This window comes from Eschrichtius robustus, chromosome 12 (genome assembly GCF_028021215.1).
Source record: "Eschrichtius robustus isolate mEscRob2 chromosome 12, mEscRob2.pri, whole genome shotgun sequence".
NCBI lineage: Eukaryota > Metazoa > Chordata > Mammalia > Artiodactyla > Eschrichtiidae > Eschrichtius > Eschrichtius robustus.
This window is the reverse complement of record NC_090835.1, coordinates 30,458,749-30,474,184: the sequence shown is the minus strand read 5'-3', so window position 1 is coordinate 30,474,184 and position 15,436 is coordinate 30,458,749. Positions and strand designations below refer to the sequence as shown.

The 15,436-nt window shown below is 42.2% G+C and overlaps 1 long non-coding RNA gene across 1 annotated transcript in view; it reads left to right on the top strand.

The window, feature by feature from the left end:
• LOC137773779 (uncharacterized) overlaps positions 1-14,683 on the top strand; it is a 198,768-nt gene extending 184,085 nt beyond the window's left edge. Inside the window, exon 3 of the long non-coding RNA XR_011075727.1 lies at positions 14,622-14,683. This is a non-coding gene — a long non-coding RNA (uncharacterized lncRNA). The remainder of the gene's footprint in view (positions 1-14,621) is intronic.
• The last annotated feature ends 753 nt before the right edge of the window (positions 14,684-15,436 follow it).

The window sequence follows — 15,436 nt, the reverse complement described above, 5'->3', positions numbered from 1 at the left end:
AGGACAGACACCCTCTGAGACGTGGACAGTAAGAGAAATCTTCATAGGTTTCTGGAGCAGAGCCCTGCCTGCCAAGAATAAATCCAAACTGGAGATTGTTTGCAATGGGCCTCTGTGACAGAAACATTTGCAATCATGTCACTGAAAATGTTTGTTTTGCTGGGTCTACATGGCAAATAAGATACAGATCAGTGAGCAAAGAAATGGCTTGCTGAGTAGGCTGGACATAGTTGATGAAATGTTTGCTGGAAGCATGTACCATAAGTTTTGCTTCTGCACCCCATCTAGGGGTTGCCGCGCTGGCTGACAGCATTTCCAGCCTCAGCGTTTATGAGAAACGAGCTGAAGTATTTGTCATCATTAAGGCTGTAGATTGTTTTCTAGACGTGTTAAACCTTCTGATCATATTGAAACTCATGGAGTTTGACCCACATGCCTCTTGAAGTTTGGATCAGATGGAGGACACCTATCCTTTATTTTTATGGAATAGGTGTGTTCCAAAGAGCTGCCAGTAGAGTACATTGTATAAAGTAAATCCCATTTCCCCACTGATTTAGTTTATAAAATTAGGGATGTGTACTCTGGAAAGAAACCCACTAAATGTTTGGTGAGGAGGCAGTTTAGGTGGCCTCCACTGCAGTCTCATGGTGCGTTCCTCCAAATAACATCATTCATGAATGCCTGCAGAAGATAGAGTACCTTAATTTTCTAGTATGCAATTTCCCTGCACCAGGGCTTCTCCCTAACCACTGGACATCTGCTCTGTATTCCATATACTATAAGATTTTTGTCCAAGCTGGGAATTTCCTTATACTATATTCATGATTTTAATCTCCTCTTTCTCCTTTAATCTGAGTATTTTATATCATTGGGCCAGGCTGGGTCATGATATCATACACCAGTTTAAATCTCCAAAAACATCATGGTTGTTATAACAGCATGCAAGTTGGAAACCCCAGTGAGTATATGGGCCTATAAGATACTACACTATTCTTTTAAAATCAAGGAGCAACACAGGAGAATAATACCTGATAAATACAGTTACAATCAACTGAAAAAATCTCCTAGATTACAACTGTGCATATTCATAAGACATGAATGAACTGAGGAAAAGTGAGTTAAAATTCACTAAAATAATAGCCCTTACTACAAAATTACATAAAACCACATGTTGTTTACTCTTCAACACATTGTTTTGGGCCTAGGTAAACATGAGTTGTTAATTGCCCTTTGATTGATGAACTTTATCTTTTCTTCATGGTTGATTTGGGAGAGAGTGGGCGCTTGACCTGTAGAAGTTTGTGATGAAGCCTCTGCTTGGTTAGTAGCAGTGAGCACAACATTCCCTTGCCTGTGAGGGAAAGAGAATATTTTGAGAAGCGAGGAAAAGTAACTTCTGATGTTAACTAGATTCCTCAGAGCGGTAATACCTAGATTTGGTTTGTTTTCCTGAATTTTAATAAGTGACATTAGGGTTTGTTCAATTTCTCTATTTCCAAGTTTTATTATATGCATCCAGAGAGAATGATAAAAGTTCTATAGTTACAGAGACTGAGGATTTCACAGATTTAGTTAAGCTCGTTATAGTGTACCTTGCTATTCCATGAATCCAGTTCCTACGTGGATCACATCTCGTCCTTTGTGTGCTTAATGAGGTATAGTGTATTCTTCTTGTTAGAGCATAGAAAGCCTCTCCTGCAGTTGCTATCTGCCCCACTGACATCCCTTTGACAGAGAGGTTCGTAGCACCACACTGGGCCTCCTTCTCTAAGAGCTTACATTTAGTCAGCACTCACCATGTGCTAGACACGGTGCCAGACACTTTCCTTGCATTTTCCCAATCAGTTTCTCTACCCAACTTATCACCATGTCACAGATGGGGAAACCAAAGCTTCAACAGTTGAATTAACTTACTCAAGCCCACATAGCTAGTGGTAGTCGGCTGAGTAGGAACTTGGAACCAGATCAGTCCCTGCCAGGGCCCATACTTGTAATCACTTTTCTCAATTGCCTCTTTCTCTGGTTGCCATTTAATACCAGGCTATTAGACTGTGTCATGTCAAAATGGGCATAATGCAAACCGTCAAAATAAGGCATTCCATGGAGAAGTTTGCAAAGGAATCGTGACCAAGTATGGACCTCAGCCACATTGAAATTTCTGTGCTTTAAGACACAAAGAACATTGCAGATTTTTTTTTCCTTAACAGACTTCATGATAAGTTTGTCGTGTATCATTGACCTAAGAGAGGACAATGACAATCCAGAAGGGCACTTTCATTTCTAGGATATTCTAAACATAATCCATGTGATTAACAGCTATGTCCATGGAGAATAGAAGTCCACACTGGGGCTGAGGACAGGGCTACAGTTCTACCCTCCCTTCCCAGGTGTTTCTCAAACGGATCCACTTAGTTGGATCACCTACTTATTTCAACTTTTTCATTTAACCTTTATGTATCCCTGGGATTTAACTTATTCAGGGTGTATAACCTCCACTCGTGGGATGTTTTTGCCCAAGGCAGGATAGAGATAACCATTTGTCTCAGAAATAAATCTTGGTGGACTTTGTACTGCAGTTTAGGATATTTACAAGTCTTTGAGATAAACACCCAATTAAAATATGGCAACAAAGGTCATCTTGAGGCCCAGGGACCCTGTCACTATCACTACATCACTCAGTTATCCAGTTCAGAGAATGGGAAAGCTCTGAGGGTGGTGACCAGGTGCCTCAATGCGATGCTTAGGTGGTGTTAACTCAGGGCAGTTAAATAACCCATTAGTTTGGGGCAGGAGAAATGGGAATTGAATTGATTGATCTATTACTCAAAAATTTGGCTTTGGGAGCTGCAAGTTTTTCCTTAAAGAAAAGAAACAGTGTTTCGTATTGAGTTCTTATTGAGATAAGGACTCATCTATCTGAGACATAACAGTCTTTCTTAGAGGGTGATGGACAGAGTTTACCTACCCTAACTTTTGATTGTGTTTTCCGAGCATAACAGTTTATAAACGTTTGGGTAGAAAATTTCAAGTATAGTGTTGTAGATCAGGGGTCCCCAGCCTCTGGGCCATGGACCAGTACTGGTCCGTGGCCTGTTAGGAACTGGGCTGCACAGCAGGAGGTGAGCGGCAGGCAAGCGAGCGAAGCTTCATCTGTATTTATAGCCGCTTCCCGTTGCTCACATTACCGCCTGAGCTCTGCCCCCTGTCAGATCAGCAGCGGCATTAGATTCTCATAGGGCCATGAACCCTACTGTGAACTGCGCATGCGAGGGATCTAGGTTGCGCGCTTCTTATGAGAATCTAATGCCTGATGATCTGAGGTGGAGCTGAGGCGGTGATGCTAGTGCTGGGGAGCAGCTGCAAATACAGATTATCATTAGCAGAGAGGTTTGACTGCACAGAGACCATAATACATCAATTGCTTGCAGACTCATATCAAAACCCTATCAGTGAGTGGCAAGTGACAAGTAAGCTGCATCTGGTGGCAGGCTTTAAGTCAGAATCTGACACTTATTTTAGTCTGTGCATGTCCCGCCCATCATCTTGTCTATCACTTCCTTCCACGCCTCTTTTCTGCACTGTGCACTTGTCTCAGTCACAGTTTCGGTAAGCCCACAAGCTAACCCTAGCCAAAATGAGTGAAAAACAAACATTGCTGGAGAGCTTCTTTGAAAAGGGGGAAAGACCCAATGATGAGACAGCAGAAGACTCTAAGACTGCCAACAAAAAGAAAGCTGCATTTAAAAGGAAATACCAAGAGTCCTACTTAAATTACAGGTTCATTGCAGCAGGTGATTCACATTCTCCAAGCCCGCGTTGTATAATATGGGGCGACCAGCTATCCAAGGAAGCCATGAAACCTTCAAAACTGCTTCGCCACATGGAGACCAAGCACGCTGCATTAAAAGACAAGCCTTTGGAGTTTTTCACAAGAAAAAAAGTGTGAACACGAAGAACAGAAGCAATTATTAAAGGCTACCACTTCATCAAATGTGTCTGCACTGAGAGCATCATTCTTAGTGGCTAATTGTGTTGCTAAAGCTAAGAAGCCCTTATTTTTGGTGAAGCCTTTATTATTGATGAGGAGTTGATCCTGCCTGCTGCTAAGGACATTTGTCGTGAACTTTTAGGAGAGGCTGCAGTTCAAAAGGTGGCACGTGTTCCTCTTTCTAGCACCATAACTAGATGACTTGATGAAATAGCAGAAGATATTGAGGCACACTTGTTAGGATTAATGAGTCACCATGGTACGCAATCCAGGTTGACGAGTCTACCAGTGTTGACAACAAGGCAACAATGCTTGTTTTTGTGCGATATATTTTTTCAGGAGGTTGTGCATGAGGATATGTTATGTGCACTTTCGTTACCAACCAACACCACAGCTGCAGAACTATTCAAGTCTTTGAATGATTACATATCAGGAAAACTGAATTGGTCATTTTGTGTCAGTAAATGCACGGACGGAGTGGCTGCCATGACTGGATGGCTTTCGGGTTTCACTACTGGGGTCAAAGAGGTCGCTTCTGAATGTGGGTCTACACACTGTGTCATCCATAGAGAAATGCTGACTAGCCGAAAACTGTCACCTGAACTTAACAACGTTTTGCAGGATGTGATTAAAATTATTAACCACATTAAAGTACGTGCCCTTAACTCACGTCTGTTCATGCAGCTCTGTGAGGAGATGGACGCAGAGCACACACGTCTTCTCTTATACACAGAAGTGAGATAGCTTTGTAAAAGTAAATCACTGGCCAGAGTTTTTGAGTTACGAGCACCGCTCCAGAGATTTCTTTTAGAAAAACAGGCACCACTGGCAGCACATTTCAGTGACACAGAATGGGTCACAACACTTGCTTACTTGTGTGACATGTTCAACCTGCTGAACGAACTCAATCTGTGACTTCAGGGGAGAACAAAAACTGTTCAAGTGGGCAGATAAAGTGGCTGCATTCAAAGCCAAACTGGAATTATGGGGGCGATGAGTAAACACTGGGATTTTTGACATTTCAAACATTAGCAGAGATTTTGAAAGAGACTGAGCCAGGGGCTTCTTTCTCCCAGCTGGTGTATGATCACCTACCTCAGCTTTCAAAAGAGTTTGAGCATTGCTTCCCGACCACAAAAGACCCCCGAACTGGGAAGGCATGGATCCGCGACCCATTTGTGAATAAGCCAGGTGAATCGACTTTGTCCGTGCTAGAAGAGGATCAGCTGCTTGAGACCGCAAATGACGGTGGGCTTAAAAGTATGTTTGAGACAACTTCAAATCTCCATACATTCTGGATTAAAGTCAAGGCGGAACCTCCTGAGATTGCCACAAAAGCACTGAAAAGCCTGCTTCCATTTCCAACATCCTATCTTTGTGAAGCAGGGTTTTCTGCAGTGACACCAATCAAAACGAGATCACGGAGTAGACTGGACATAAGCAACACACGTTGGTGTCGCTGTCTCCCATCACCCCAAGATGGGACCATCTAGTTGCAGGAAAACAAGTTCAGGGCTCCCCCTGATTCTGCATTATGGTGAGTTGTATAATTATTTCATTATATATTACACTGTAATAATGATAGAAATAAAGTGCACAGTAAATGTAATGTGCTTGAATCATCCCCAAACCATCCCCCTGCCACCCCCACCTCCCCAGTCCGTGGAAAAATTGTCTTCCACGAAACCGGTCCCTGGTGCCAAAAAGGTTGGGGACCGCTGTTGTAGGTGATGATGATAATAATAATAATAATAATAGCCACAGATTCCTCCCATCCTCGCATACATGCAGCTTTGCAGTGTGAACTCGCTGCCACTCCTGGCAAGAGTTGGAGTCACTTTCTGTACCCGCTTGAATCTGACTGGACTTCTGGCTTTCTTTGACCAGTAGAATGGGGCAGAAGTGATGATGTTGTAGGAGTTCCAAGTCTAGGCTGCAAGAGATCTTGTAGTTAATCTTCTCATGCTTTTCCTGTTCTGAGGTCTCCATGTGAAAAAGCTTAGGCTAGCCTTCTTGAGGAGAAGAGAACATGGAGAGTAGAGACGTCCCAGCTTTGGCTCTATAAAGTAACCTGCCTGCCCACAGCCCATTCAGCTCCCTTTGATTCACCAGCTGCCTCCGGAATCACCCAGTTGACCCACTGACTTGTGAACAATAATAAAATGGTTGTTATTATAAACCTTTAGTTTGGGTATGGTTTTATGCAGCAGTAGATAATGGTCATATATAGTGTCATCCTAATTCAGATACACACTTTATTTTTTTTAATATTTATTTATTTGGCTGCTCTGGGCCTTAGTTGCAGCACATGGGATCTTCATTGCAGCATGCAGGATCTTCGTTGCGGCAGGCGGGATCTTTAGTTGTGGCACGCGGGATCTAGTGCCCTGACCAGGGATCAAACCCGGCCCCTTGCATTGGGAGCACAGAGTCTTAACCACTAGACCACCAGGGAAGTCCCCACATATACAGTTTAAAAATGTAAATGTGTGTCTGGATGGTGGGATTATAGGTGATTTTAATTTTCTTTTTTATACTTTCATATATTTTCTAATGAACCTGCATTACTTTAATAATAAGATTAATAATAAATGATATTGAACATAATACTGAGTTTTTTAAAAGGGTCATTTCAAACAACTAGTTACTGATTGGGCAACTCAATCACTTTCGTTAGGGAGTCCTTAGAACTATATGTTCCAGTTATCCATTTTTGTCTGACAAACCACCCCGGAACTTAATGACAGAAAACAACAACCATTTTATTATGCTGATGATCTTGTGGATCAGAAATTTGGCCTGGGCATAGTGAGAGAGGCTTATCTCTGCATCTTGATGATTGAAGTCTCATCTGGGGTACTCACATGGCAGGAAATGGTTGAGAAAGCTCACCTGGAGTCATGTGCCCAAGGGCCTTGGTTCTAGCTGTAGGCTGGTTGCCTTACTTCTGTGTGTTGTGGCTGGTGGAGCTGGAATGTTTAAGAGGGCTTCTTCAGTCACATATCTGGTGCTTGAGTTGAGACAGGTGAAATATCTGGGGCTGGCCAGGACTCACTCTCTGTCTCCTCAAGGCTTTTCCACATGTCAAGTTTGAGCAGCAAGGTAGTAGTCAGTGTAGTCAGATTTCTTACTCGATGGCTGACTTCACCCAGAGTAAACATTCTAAGATGTGAAAACTGTAATCCTTCTTATGACCTAGTCTTAGGAGACTCAGAATGTCACTTCTGTTGCATTTAATTGGTTGAGCAAGTCACTAAAGCCAGATCAGATTCCAGGGGAGGAGGATTACTGCTCAATAGGGTGGTAGCAAAAAAGTTATGGCTATCTTAAGGCTACCAAAGTCCACCCTCTGGCCACAAATTATATACATGCCTCCCACAAGCAAAATACACTCACTCTTTTCCAAGGACTCCCCCTCCCAAATTACATCACATTACAGCATTGACTGTCAAGGATCTCTTCATTGAAATCAGATCTGGATGTGAATGAGTCTCTTTGGATATGAATCACTGAGTGCAGCTCCTTGGGTACAGATTCTTCTTGATCTGAAGACCTGTGAACTACAGAAACAAGCTGTTTATACCTACACACTCTCAACACACGATGGTGAGAAAGGCACAGTATTGCCACAGTAGATACTTCTATCCCAAAAGGAGGGAAGTAGAGGGCCCGTGGCAGTCACTGCTTATAGCAGTTCTGAAATCCAGCCACGTACGTGTCATCAGTGATTCTTCTTGGAACAGGGGATGTGTGGAATGAATGTTTGTGTCCTTCCAAATTCGTATGTTGAAACCCTACCCCTCATTGTGTGATAATATTGGGAAGTGAGACCTCTGGGAGATGATAAGGTCATGAAGGTCAGTGTCCTTATAAAGGTCATGAATTGGTCACCTCAGGGAGCTCTCTCACTCATTCTGCCATGTGGGAACACAGCGAGAGGCCTGCAGCCAGGAAGAGGGCCCTCACCTGACCATGGCCTCAGACTTCTAGCCCCCAGAACTGTGAGAAATAGATTTCTGTTTATAAGTCACTCAGTCTATGGTACTTTGTTAGAGTGGCCTGAACTGCCTAAGACAAGGAATGTTCCCTTGATTGGGGTTCAGTGCTACTTCCTGGGAATAACTCCTGCTTTGGAAATTATTTCCTTTGTATCAGCAGATTGTATCAGGCCTCCCTGGGTTTGAATTCTGACTCCATATTTACTAGCTATGTGACTATACAAGTTATTTTATCTCTCTGAACCTAAAGTTTATCATCTATAAAAAGCATATAGTAATACCACCTTACAATATTATTATGGAGATTAAATAAACCACTATATGTACTTACCATGGTACCTGGCATCCAACAACTGTTAGTTTTCATCTCTCTGTGATATTATGTTGAGCAGTGGAAAAATTGTCACAGGCCTTAAGAAGACCACAGGAACTCCCTCAAACAGAGACCACATTGGGGGAATCTCCTATAGGATTACTGAACCGTGAATTGGGGCATGTTCCACACAATTGTTGAATAATGGACTTTTATTGCAGAAAGGAAATTTTGAAAGAATCTAATTAGCTCAGTTACCAAAAAAGAATACCAAAGGCTTCAGAACTTACCATGCCTGATTTCACTGGATGCTGTTCTTTAGCCTCTAGTGACATTGTTTGTTTCACGGACTACAATTTTCAGTATAACTTTATCCTTTCATCTGCCATAAAAAAGCTGTTGTGAACAGAATTCCTAGTGTAGAGAATGGCACCAAAATTTGTCTGACCGGCTGAAATGTTTGCCCCTGCCATCTGGCTCAGAGTTGAGCAGTTGTTCAGAAGCCTCCATAGATTCAAGAAGTTGACTGAGATCTTGAGGTGGCAACACAGTGAGAGGAGGATACGGTATTTAATGTCAACAACTGAATGCAGAAAAGGAAGCCTGCATATGGTTGGCGTGGCTCTATGGTCTTGTAACACAGCCCTACTGAAAAAGCCAATGAGATGTGATCTCAAGCACAATGTTTGGATCATTATACCAGGTGATTTAAAGAAATTCCATTGCACTTATAAATAAATGCTCATGAATAAGAAGGGAAATCAAAAAATTGAAAAATGTATTCTAAGTTTTACTATAAAGCTACCTCCCCCACCCGCCCTCTTTTTTTTTTTCCTTCTGGAACGGTACTTAGTGAGACAGATAGGTAGTCAGCAAACACAACCAGCAGTGTCAGTGCTCTGTCCATATACCTTTAATCCCTTTACTACATCATCTTCCATCCCTTTGTCCCTTTACCATCTTCATGTACTCTGGCTCCCCCTGTGTTTTCCCTTCCCATATCCAGCACCAGGATCTCTTTTCTGGAGAACTGCACACAGACTGCTGCTGCCTACTTTGCTGGTGTAGACGGAGAGCTAAAGTGCCTGGGAATTTACATCCCTTTGGGGGCAGCCCCTCACCAGTGGCTGAGTGGAGTACAGTACTCTTAAGAACAAGTCTGAGGGGCTTCCCTGGTGGCGCAGTGGTTGAGACTATGCCTGCCAATGCAGGGGACACGGGTTCGAGCCCTGGTCTGGGAGGATCCCACATGCCGCGGAGCAACTAGGCCCGTGAGCCACAATTACTGAGCCTGCGCGTCTGGAGCCTGTGCTCCGCAACAGGAGAGGCCGCGATAGTGAGAGGCCCGCGCACCGCGATGAAGAGTGGTCCCCACTTGCTGCAACTGGAGAAGGCACTCGCACAGAAACGAAGACCCAACACAACCATAAATAAATAAATAAATAAATAAAATTTTTAAAAAAACAAAACAAAAACCAAGTCTGAGGAGCAACTTCCACTATCTATAGACGCCTCCCCGCCCCCTGCAAGATTAAGCCAAAGTTACTTTCTGTGGGAGTCTGCTTGATATTTTGCCTTTGCTTGGCCTCCTTATCTTCACAGTCCCACTTTCCATGACCCTCCCAGTTTTTTTTAGGGACTACTTTCTAACAAATCATTTTCACCTGAATCTTCATCTCAGGGTCTGCTTCTGGAGAACCTAACCCACAGATAGCATGGAAGATGTCAAAATTACCTTTGAAAATCCATTATGTCTCCCATAAGTACAAGAAACATGGCTTATGTATACAATCCTAAAAAGTAGATTTTGCACACTAAACTTTGGGAACCACTAAAATATATAAAGCAAGGAGTAAAATAAGATTCTGTATGGAGATATCTGGGTCCTTAAGAGAGTTTGCAAATCTCAGGCAGTAAATGAAGATGGATGGAGAAATCTAAAGGGTTCTGCTTGACTACATGGTTTATTTCATTATGTCTTAATATTAAGCCTCTATAACTTGAATACATATTAATAGATTTGCTTGTGTTATTGTTGAGAAGGTTAAACAAGGTTACATGGGGAGATCAGGTTCTAAAATCAGCAGGGAATTTAAATGCACATACAATGATGATATTAACCTGTGTCCTTTAAATTTTATTTATTCACAACATATATATTGAGCAAGTTCTATGTGTTGTGTATTATTCACATTATTCTAAACACTGGGAATATAGCAGTAAACAGAACAGACAAATCCTTGCCTTCATGAAGCTTGCATTTTAGTGGGAGAAGAGATAGCAAACAAGTTATTATATTATACGTCACAATGGAGAGAACCACTATGAAGAAGAATAAATCAGGATAAGGTAGGTAGAAAGGGCCAGGGAAGGGGTACTTTTTTATTTGGGTAGTCAACGTGGGCCTCACTGAAAAGGTGACATTTGGATAGAGACCTAAAGGAAGTGAGGAAATGAGGCGTGCTATCTGGTGAAAGATCATTCCAGGTAGAGGGAAGAGTGTGATGGACACAGGTTTTCTTCTAGCGGAACGTAACTGGCTACAGTCAGGTTGCCACTGTCTGGATCCACAGCCACATTTACATGGAGGTCACCCTTCTCCTGAGCCTCTCCCAGCCAGTGACGGAGCATAATCGGGTACATATTCCATGAGATGGGGAACGCCTCTGACAGGCAACTGTGACTCGAAGACAACCCATTGGCCTACCGGAAGCTTCCTTAGGACTGCGCTGCAGTCTGAAACCTTCCTATGCAATCCTCTTGGCTTTCTTTCTCCTTCACAGGTGCCAGCCTGGCATTGTGGTCAAAGGCCCTTCCCACCTTCTCCCTCTCCATCCCTTTTATCCTTCACCCACATTTCCCCACAGTACATTTCTTGCTCATCTGATTCCATCTTGACATCTGCTCTTGGAGGGCCCAAAAACCAAACAGCAGATGTGAAGGAGTGAGGCAGGAGCATGCTGATGTCGTTGAGGATTATCATGGCCAGCACGGCAGGAGAAGAACTAGAATCGGGGAGGGTAGTAGGGAATGAGAAGAGAGACAGAGCAGGAGGCCAAGTCCTCAGGGTCTGGCAGCCCTCTTAAGGACCTAGAGTTTTACTCTAAGACAGGGACACCTTTGGAGAATTTTGAGCAGTGGAGAATGTGATCTAACATTTTAAAAGGACCATTGTCACTGCTGCATTGAGAACAGAGGATAGGAGGATAGGGCAGAAGCAGGGAGACCAGTTTGGGGGCCACTGAAGAATTCAGGCAAGAGATGATGAGCTTTGAAGGAGGTGGGTAATGGGAGAGGTAATGAGCAGTGGATGGACTCTTGAAGTATTCGAAGATAGAGCCGAAAGGATTTGCTGAGAGTTTAGGCATGAGGTGTGAAAGAAAGAGGAGCCAAAGATGAAACCAAGATTTTTGGCCTGAGCAAATAAAATTAGCATTTACTGAGACAGGGAAGACTAGATATTGTGAAATATTATTATAGATTTCGTAGTTTAAACTGGTTTCTCCCGCCTGTGTGCTGCCAGTGGTGCTTTGTTGATATTTCTTTTCTTTATAAATCACACTCTTCATACAATGGTTGCTGCTGCCACCATTGCTACCTATCAATGAATGCGTACTTATTGCCTACTCCCCAAACCATTACAGATATATACAATATTAAAATAAATAAATATATATATGTATTTATATTTCCTATCTCTCTCATTTAATTCTTACAACGACCTCATTAGAGTAGCCCTAGGTTGTTGTTTTATTTCTTTTGGTCTGAGGTTGTATCAAGAGTTAGTGCCAGACTCAGAACTGAATCCAGGATGGTGTGACTCTAATGCTGTGCTCTTCATTATGCTGTGTGCTTCCTTCTGCCCCGTGTGGCCCTTCTGTAACTGTTTTGTGTTCACTACCGTATCCCTATCAGTCTGTATCTTGAGAACAGGATGGCATTCTAATCAGCTTTGTATATGCCACTTCAACTACTGTTTCCTTGCATAGCATAGGCCCGATAATTTCTTGTGGCATTTTGTGACTTGTGTGTCCCTGACCCTCTCCTACCCACCTTGTAAGTGACTAATGCAACTTTCTGGGAACTCTTACAGATGATCATATCTGTCGGCCTGATAATATCCAGTGGCTTCCTTGCTTGCCCCTTACCTATCTGACACTGTGTGGCCCCACTCCAAACTTGGTCCTTGGACTTGAACCCCCAGGTGTCTCTGGGCTCCATCTGCCCCTGAAACATCAGGGAGAAGACCCTGTGTCTTCTTTAGGACCCTAACATCTCACTAGTCATGATGCTAATGTTCTTGTAAAACAGAGATTTAGGCACATTCCATTATTTGCGTATACATTCTCTTTCCCTGAATATCTGAAGGGCTCCCTTTAGCCAACTGAGTTACAACTTGAAAACACTTATACTATTTGACATATATGAATTATACAAGCAGGTTGCATTTCAACTGCAAAAGAAAAGCTAGCACAGCAAAAAATTGACTAATTGCTGAAACATTTTTTCCTATCCATTCACAATCTTTTATATAAACTTGAATGTTAACTTCTAATTATTTGGCAACAAAGTGCATTTGCAAAGATCCACCTTCAAAATGGCCAGCACTTTCTGACACTCGCCAGCTAATAATAACTCTGGACTGTGGACATCTGATCAGAATTAATTGTGGCGGACTGGAGTCCTGCAAATGTTAAAATGTCTTTAGTTTTACAGACCATTAGGTATTATGGTTCAGCAGCTCTGCATTATTATTAGTAAGCTCCTTGAATCTCAAGGGAGGCAGCACAACAGACCATTGTAACCTTTTGAAACTAAATTAGAATTAGAGATTGTGCTTGTTGATTGTGAGCATTAAGAACAAGATATATAATAAAAATAACACCCTCTTTTGTATCTACCAAACAATATATAAAAAGCTTGCTTTGCCTGAGAAGTAAAAATAAAGCAGTCAGCCAAATATAAAATATCCATCATTTGCAGGGGAAATATCTGACAAGTTTAGGGAGTAGACTGACAAAGAAGGAAACCCTATTAAAAAGGTCAGAACATAATTCTAGTGGATAGAATATGGGCCATGAAGACATTAGTCTCCAAATCAAGGTGAAGGTTTGTAGCATAAGTCATATCTAAACTTCTAAAGGACGGAGGGGCTAGATTTCTACATGTTACTGGTTCTTCCTGTATGTTATTTGTTCACATTACAAGTGGAACAGCTTTATTATTGGGGACATATCATAAGATGAATATGTAGAATTTTCCATGGGTGGATTGTCAACACTTAAAATGGTCAGACCGCCTAAAGCTGGGATAGAGCAGAGGGTGGTGTGTGTGGGGGAGGGGTGTTAGGTGGGGTGAGAAAGAAACTTGAGAGACTTGGCATGTGTCAACAGACCATGGCAAGAAACAAGAAGTAGCTTCCAAAAACTGTAAAATTAGATTGGATTGGTAGAAATGAAGTGATCTATTATCATCTTTAGCAACAAAGAGCATCCCAGTACACAGCTGTTGACCAGCTATAGGTTATTCTTAGTGTCTCAGAGACAGTAAGGCATTCATATCAATTTTTCATTCATTTAGCATCATTTATTGCAGGCCCTCCATGTATTAAGTATTGCATTAGAATGCTAGGGCAAGGCTGGCAAGTCCTGGTACTGGTGCTGATACTTGCTCATTGTTCCCATGGGAGACATCACCAGTCAACCACAACATTAGTCCCATTGCTTTTGGTCATGGCCTCAGCATCTTTTTCAGCACAGATATGTTTACTCACTACTGTCGGAGACCACATGGAGGCTAATCAGGTAACAGAGTGAAAGCTAGAATGAAGTTAGAAGGGTGGGGATAGAGGAATGAATAAATTTGAAAGGTACTAAACGGGAACAAGAGACGAGACATTATCAATGACTGAATGATGTCTGGGGATGAAAGTTGCTGGCACAAAGTCAAGAATGACATTAAGGTTTCTAGCTTGCTCAACTGGATGGATGGTAACACCATTCGTTGAGATTTATGAGGAGGAAGAACATCTGTAGGGAGAAAGATAAGCTCAGTTTAAAGTACTTTGAGTTTTAGGTTCCCGTGTGCCCTCCAAACAGAGAGTAAGGCATTGGATATTTGGGTCTGTAATTCACATGCACACAGCTAATGAAACAGTATAGGGGAGTTCTTATAACACATGGACACTGGAGTCCCATTATCTGGGTTTGAATCTTCGCTCCAAAGGGCACCAGCTGTGTGATCTTGGTCACGTTCCTTAATATATCTTTACCCTTTCTTTCCTCATTTCTACATGGAGATAACAATAGTATCTATCTTACAGGATCATCTTGAAGACTAAATGAATGCCTGGCAAACACATAGTGAGCGCTCTGTGAATGCTAGCTCCCGTCATCACTGTCATTGAATCTAAACAGCGCTAAGTGTTTGTAGAATGAACGAATCAGAGATCATCCAGAGTAAGTATACAGAATGTGAAGATAAGAGGAATAAGAATAGGAACATGATTTTATCATTCCTTAAGTGGTTAGTAATCTAGTTGGATGATAATTCAAATACTTTAGAATGTACTTGAATGAACAAAGAAGATCCAGAATTCAAATGGTATATTCTTACCAGGAACACAGAAAAGAGAGTCAGGTCCCAGACCAAAAGATTGAAGAGCATGTGGGTCAGATAATCTTGAACCAGTTAGGTCCTTCTGAAGGCACTTGTGTGTCCAAAAGGCACGTGTTGGCTACAAAACACCGATGTTTGGTTAAAAGGCAAGATGAGAAAGCAAGAGGCAAGGTTTTGTTGATAACAGTTTGGCACAGTTGCAGCAAGCAGTATGGTGGCCAAAGGAGCTATTTCCATGTCACTGGAAATAACAACATGAATCCACAAATTTGGTGTGCTCCCACAATAAAACATGCTCCTGAAAAGATGTGTGAGAACCACGGCATTGTATATCTGTGTTTTTAAACATATTATGTCACTGTAACATATTTTGTTAGTTACTAATATAACTGGAGTAGCAAGGTTTATAGAAGCCAGTGCTAGTGACTGACACTGCCATCCCACAGGTTCTTGAGCCCAAAGCCCTCAAGTCATCCTTGATTCCTCTCTTTGCTCTTCACTTCCTGCATCAATTCATTG